The following is a 5207-nucleotide window of genomic DNA, read 5'->3' as shown; positions in this document are numbered from 1 at the left end:
TCCAATACAGTATATCTGACCCTATGGTTTGACATAGGAATGTAGGAATATTTGGTTTGTTTGGCACTGTGTGTGTGTGTGTGTGTGTGTGTGTGTGTGTGTGTGTGGTGGTGAAGATTGAATAATAACAATCCGCCTCTTCTTACCAGACATCCTGTACTAGAGGGTCAGAACCTAAGAATCAGCTTAATTGTGAGGGTGAGGGCATTCACAGCCGACCGCTCAGATGGGTGAGGCCAAAAAACACAAAAAAAATCATTTGAAGGCCCCCTTGTTATAAGCTGCAATTCTTTACATTCAAATGTATCATAATTTTAATTGTCACCTGAAATTGCACATAGCCCACATTATTTTATATTCAACAATGCTTAATTCAATTTGATTCATGATTTCTCACTGGAGCAAGCTCATTGATCGATCAATCAAGTAGGATGAGTGATTTCTCTTTTATACAAACACTACAGTAAACAGGCTAGCTAAATGCTTCACATTTCCCAACCAGCCTAACTACAGTCACAGCCTGCCTACCACCTTCGTGTACAGTGCACATCAACTTTTGAATGTTCCCTCATTTATTCGCTAGGCGGCATCAGTGTCAAAGATTGTGTCGAGTGGCCTGCTGCGGAACCTAAAAATACATTACATTTTCCGGTCACATTTATCAGAGGGACAACAAAATGTACGCGTACCAACTCAAACGACACTCATAAAATGTACTCTTTGGCCAACTTCAGAGAGAATCTGCTTACCCTGAGTCGGTAAGTATTAAGTACGAGTGACTTCCCTTAGCTATGAACAGAAACTAGCTAGCTTGTTTTGCTCTACAGCATACTCTGCTTACAATACAACATGCTGGCTAGCTAGCGAATGTGACAACACAGCCAATTATGGCAGAGCAAACACAGCTAGTTACAGTAGCTAGCTTGTGTCATATTCTAGTTGCAATTTCATCTACTAACTTTTTGTGCACGTCATGCCAACATCTCTGTCATACTTTGTGATTGCAGAGAGTGACAAAAAGTCGAAATGAGAACGCCCGTATCTGTGCTTCGCCTCCCGAGAGGACCTGATCCGAATAGCCGCGGATTCGACCCGAACTCACCCCGTTTCATCGCGCTGTGTCCAACTACTATTTCATCTTCGACTGAAACGGGGACTGACTATGTCCAAATTGGAGAACAGCAGCGTGCATGGTCGGCTTTCTGAGAACGCTCATAGCCATGACTAATAAACTGGTGCAATTCCACATCTACGAGAGTCTAGGTTGAGGCGAAGTTTGGAGCTTCGGACATTGACGTGCTCAACTTCCAAGTTTCGGAACTACATACCCCCATTGGGATGCAGAAAGAAGCTCTGCTCAGGTGTTAGGATGTCATTTGATACTTTTTTGATATCTGAACAGTGCTGTTCACCAATTTGTGATGTTCAGTGTTTTTCATTTATTTGTGATGTTTTTTTAACAGATATCCAAGAAACTGAATCTGATTTGAACTGTTATTTCTAATATCATTTCGTTTCACATACAGGGCGTTTTGGGGACAGTCAATGATAACTGTTCCATTCCAAAAGGGTGTTCAGTCTAACCGAATATGTAGCAAGATGTTTCCATTTATTATTCTGTTACTTTGAGTATGAGGGAGACTTGCCATTGCCATGTGTTATTTTTATGTGGCCAGCCAGGTATTGAGAACACTGTGATATACAGTATTTCTATGATTTGATGTTTCATAGTTTTCAATTTAATGTACCTCCACTGGAGGGAGATGTCAGCACTGTGTTTGCAACAGGCATGTCAGGGGGCTCATATACCACCAGGTTCTCTGACGCTCAGCAGTTCTCAGCTGTCCAGGCCATTTCATTAGGAAGACATAAGGAAACATGTCTGCAGGTGGAATTTTGATATAATTGTCTGGAAACCTGAAAATCTTGGCATTATTCATTGACTATAGGACAATGTGGTTCTTGTCTTGTTCCTTTTCATAAGATCTGTTGCTGAGATATCTTTGTTTACCAATGAAGTCTATTACATTGTTAACAGGCATATGCACTTCATCTTTGTTTTGTTGTACATTGAATAAACATTTTGTCACTTGCATTGAATTTGACAATGTGTTCATTAAGTAGGCCATACAGTGGGGAAAAAAAGTATTTAGTCAGCCACCAATTGTGCAAGTTCTCCCACTTAAAAAGATGAGAGGCCTGTAATTTTCATCATAGGTACACGTCAACTATGACAGACAAATTGAGGGAAAAAAAATCCAGAAAATCACATTGTAGGATTTTTAATGAATTTATTTGCAAATTATGGTGGAAAATAAGTATTTGGTCACCTACAAACAAGCAAGATTTCTGGCTCTCACAGACCTGTAACTTCTTCTTTAAGAGGCTCCTCTGTCCTCTCAGTATAAAAGACACCTGTCCACAACCTCAAACAGTCACACTCCAAACTCCACTATGGCCAAGACCAAAGAGCTGTCAAGACATACAAGACCACTGATAATCTCCATCGATCTGGGGCTCCACGCAAGATCTCACCCCGTGGGGTCAAAATGATCACAAGAACGGTGAGCAAAAATCCCAGAACCAGACGGGGGGACCTAGTGAATGACCTGCAGAGAGCTGGGACCAAAGTAACAAAGCCTACCATCAGTAACACACTACACCGCCAGGGACTCAAATCCTGCAGTGCCAGACGTGTCCCCCTGCTTAAGCCAGTACATGTCCAGGCCCGTCTGAAGTTTGCTAGAGTGCATTTGGATGATCCAGAAAAGGATTGGGAGAATGTCATATGGTCAGATGAAACCAAAATATAACTTTTTGGTAAAAACTCAACTCGTCGTGTTTGGAGGACAAAGAATGCTGAGTTGCATCCAAAGAACACCATACCTACTGTGAAGCATGGGGGTGGAAACATCATGCTTTGGGGCTGTTTTTCTGCAAAGGGACCAGGACGACTGATCCGTGTAAAGGAAAGAATGAATGGGGCCATGTATCGTGAGATTTTGAGTGAAAACCTCCTTCCAACAGCAAGGGCATTGAAGATGAAACGTGGCTGGGTCTTTCAGCATGACAATGATCCCAAACACACCGCCCGGGCAACGAAGGAGTGGCTTCGTAAGAAGCATTTCAAGGTCCTGGAGTGGCCTAGCCAGTCTCCAGATCTCAACCCCATAGAAAATCTTTGGAGGGAGTTGAAAGTCTGTGTTGCCCAGCGACAGCCCCAAAACATCACTGCTCTAGAGGAGATCTGCATGGAGGAATGGACCAAAATACCAGCAACAGTGTGTGAAAACCTTGTGAAGACTTACAGAAAACGTTTGACCTGTGTCATTGCCAACAAAGGGTATATAACAAAGTATTGAGAAACTTTTGTTATTGACCAAATACTTATTTTCCACCATAATTTGCAAATAAATTAATTAAAAATCCTACAATGTGATTTTCTGGATTTTTTTTCTCATTTTGTCTGTCATAGTTGACGTGTACCTATGATGAAAATTACAGGCCTCTCTCATCTTTTTAAGTGGGAGAACTTGCACAATTGGTGGCTGACTAAATACTTTTTTTCCCCACTGTATGTTGGAGATGAAGGTGTTGGTAATATACAGTGAGGGAAAAAAGTATTTGATCCCCTGCTGATTTTGTACGTTTGCCCACTGACAAAGACATGATCAGTCTATCATTTTAATGGTAGGTTTATTTGAACAGTGAGAGACAGAATAACAACAAAAAAATCCAGAAAAATGCATGTCAAAAATGTTATAAATTGATTTGCATTTTAATGAGGGAAATAAGTATTTGACCCCTCTGCAAAACATGACTTAGTACTTGGTGGCAAAACCCTTGTTGGCAATCACAGAGGTCAGACGTTTCTCGTAGTTGGCCACCAGGTTTGCACACATCTCAGGAGGGATTTTGTCCCACTCCTCTTTGCAGATCTTCTCCAAGTCATTAAGGTTTCGAGGCTGACGTTTGGCAACCCGAACCTTCAGCTCCCTCCACAGATTTTCTATGGGATTAAGGTCTGGAGACTGGCTAGGCCACTCCAGGACCTTAATGTGTTTCTTCTTGAGCCACTCCTTTGTTGCCTTGGCCGTGTGATTTGGGTCATTGTCATGCTGGAATACCCATCCACGACCCATTTTCAATGCCCTGGCTGAGGGAAGGAGGTTCTCACCCAAGATTTGACGGTACATGGCCCTGTCCATCGTCCCTTTGATGCGGTGAAGTTGTTCTCTCCCCTTAGCAGAAAAACACCTCCAAAGCATAATGTTTCCACCTCCATGTTTGACGGTGGGGATGGTGTTCTTGGGGTCATAGGCAGCATTCCTCCTCCTCCAAACACGGCGAGTTGAGTTGATGCCAAAGAGCTCCATTTTGGTCTCATCTGACCACAACACTTTCACCCAGTTCTCCTCTGAATCATTCAGATGTTCATTGGCAAACTTCAGACAGGCCTGTATATGTGCTTTCTTGAGCAGGGGGACCTTGCGGGCACTGCAGGATTTCAGTCCTTCACGGCGTAGTGTGTTACCAATTGTTTTCTTGGTGACTATGGTCCCAGCTGCCTTGAGATCATTGACAAGATCCTCCCGTGTAGTTCTGGGCTGATTCCTCACCGTTCTCATGATCATTGCAACTCCACGAGGTGAGATCTTGCATGGAGCCCCAGGCCGAGGGAGATTGACAGTTATTTTGTGTTTCTTCCATTTGCGAATTATCGCACCAACTGTTGTCACCTTCTGCTTGGCGATGGTCTTGTAGCCCTTTCCAGCCTTGTGTAGGTCTACAATCTTGTCCCTGACATCCTTGGAGAGCTCTTTGGTCTTGGCCATGGTGGAGAGTTTGGAATCTGATTGATTGATTGCTTCTGTGGACAGGTGTCTTTTATACAGGTAACAAGCTGAGATTAGGAGCACTCCCTTTAAGAGTGTGCTCCTAATCTCAGCTCGTTACCTGTATAAAAGACACCTGGGAGCCAGAAATCTTTCTGATTGAGAGGGGGTCAAATACTTATTTCCCTCATTAAAATGCAAATCAATTTATAACATTTTTGACATGAGTTTATCTGGATTTTTTTGTTGTTATTCTGTCTCTCACTGTTCAAATAAACCTACCATTAAAATTATAGACTGATCATTTCTTTGTCAGTGGGCAAACGTACAAAATCAGCAGGGGATCAAATACTTCTTTCCCTCACTGTATAT

At 42.6% G+C, this 5207-nt stretch overlaps 1 pseudogene across 1 annotated transcript; it reads left to right on the top strand.

Annotated features, from left to right (window-relative positions):
* The first annotated feature begins 673 nt into the window (after nucleotides 1-673).
* Nucleotides 674-1466, top strand: LOC311102226 (gem-associated protein 7-like; annotated as a pseudogene). The gene is made up of 2 exons (XR_014615752.1): nucleotides 674-758; nucleotides 1008-1466. The product of XR_014615752.1 is annotated as a gem-associated protein 7-like (transcript).
* The last annotated feature ends 3741 nt before the right edge of the window (nucleotides 1467-5207 follow it).

The sequence above is a fragment of the Coregonus lavaretus genome, assembly GCF_964263955.1.
Source record: "Coregonus lavaretus genome assembly, chromosome: 26".
In the NCBI taxonomy this organism is placed as follows: Eukaryota; Metazoa; Chordata; class Actinopteri; order Salmoniformes; family Salmonidae; genus Coregonus; species Coregonus lavaretus.
This window is presented reverse-complemented; position numbering and strand designations above follow the sequence as displayed.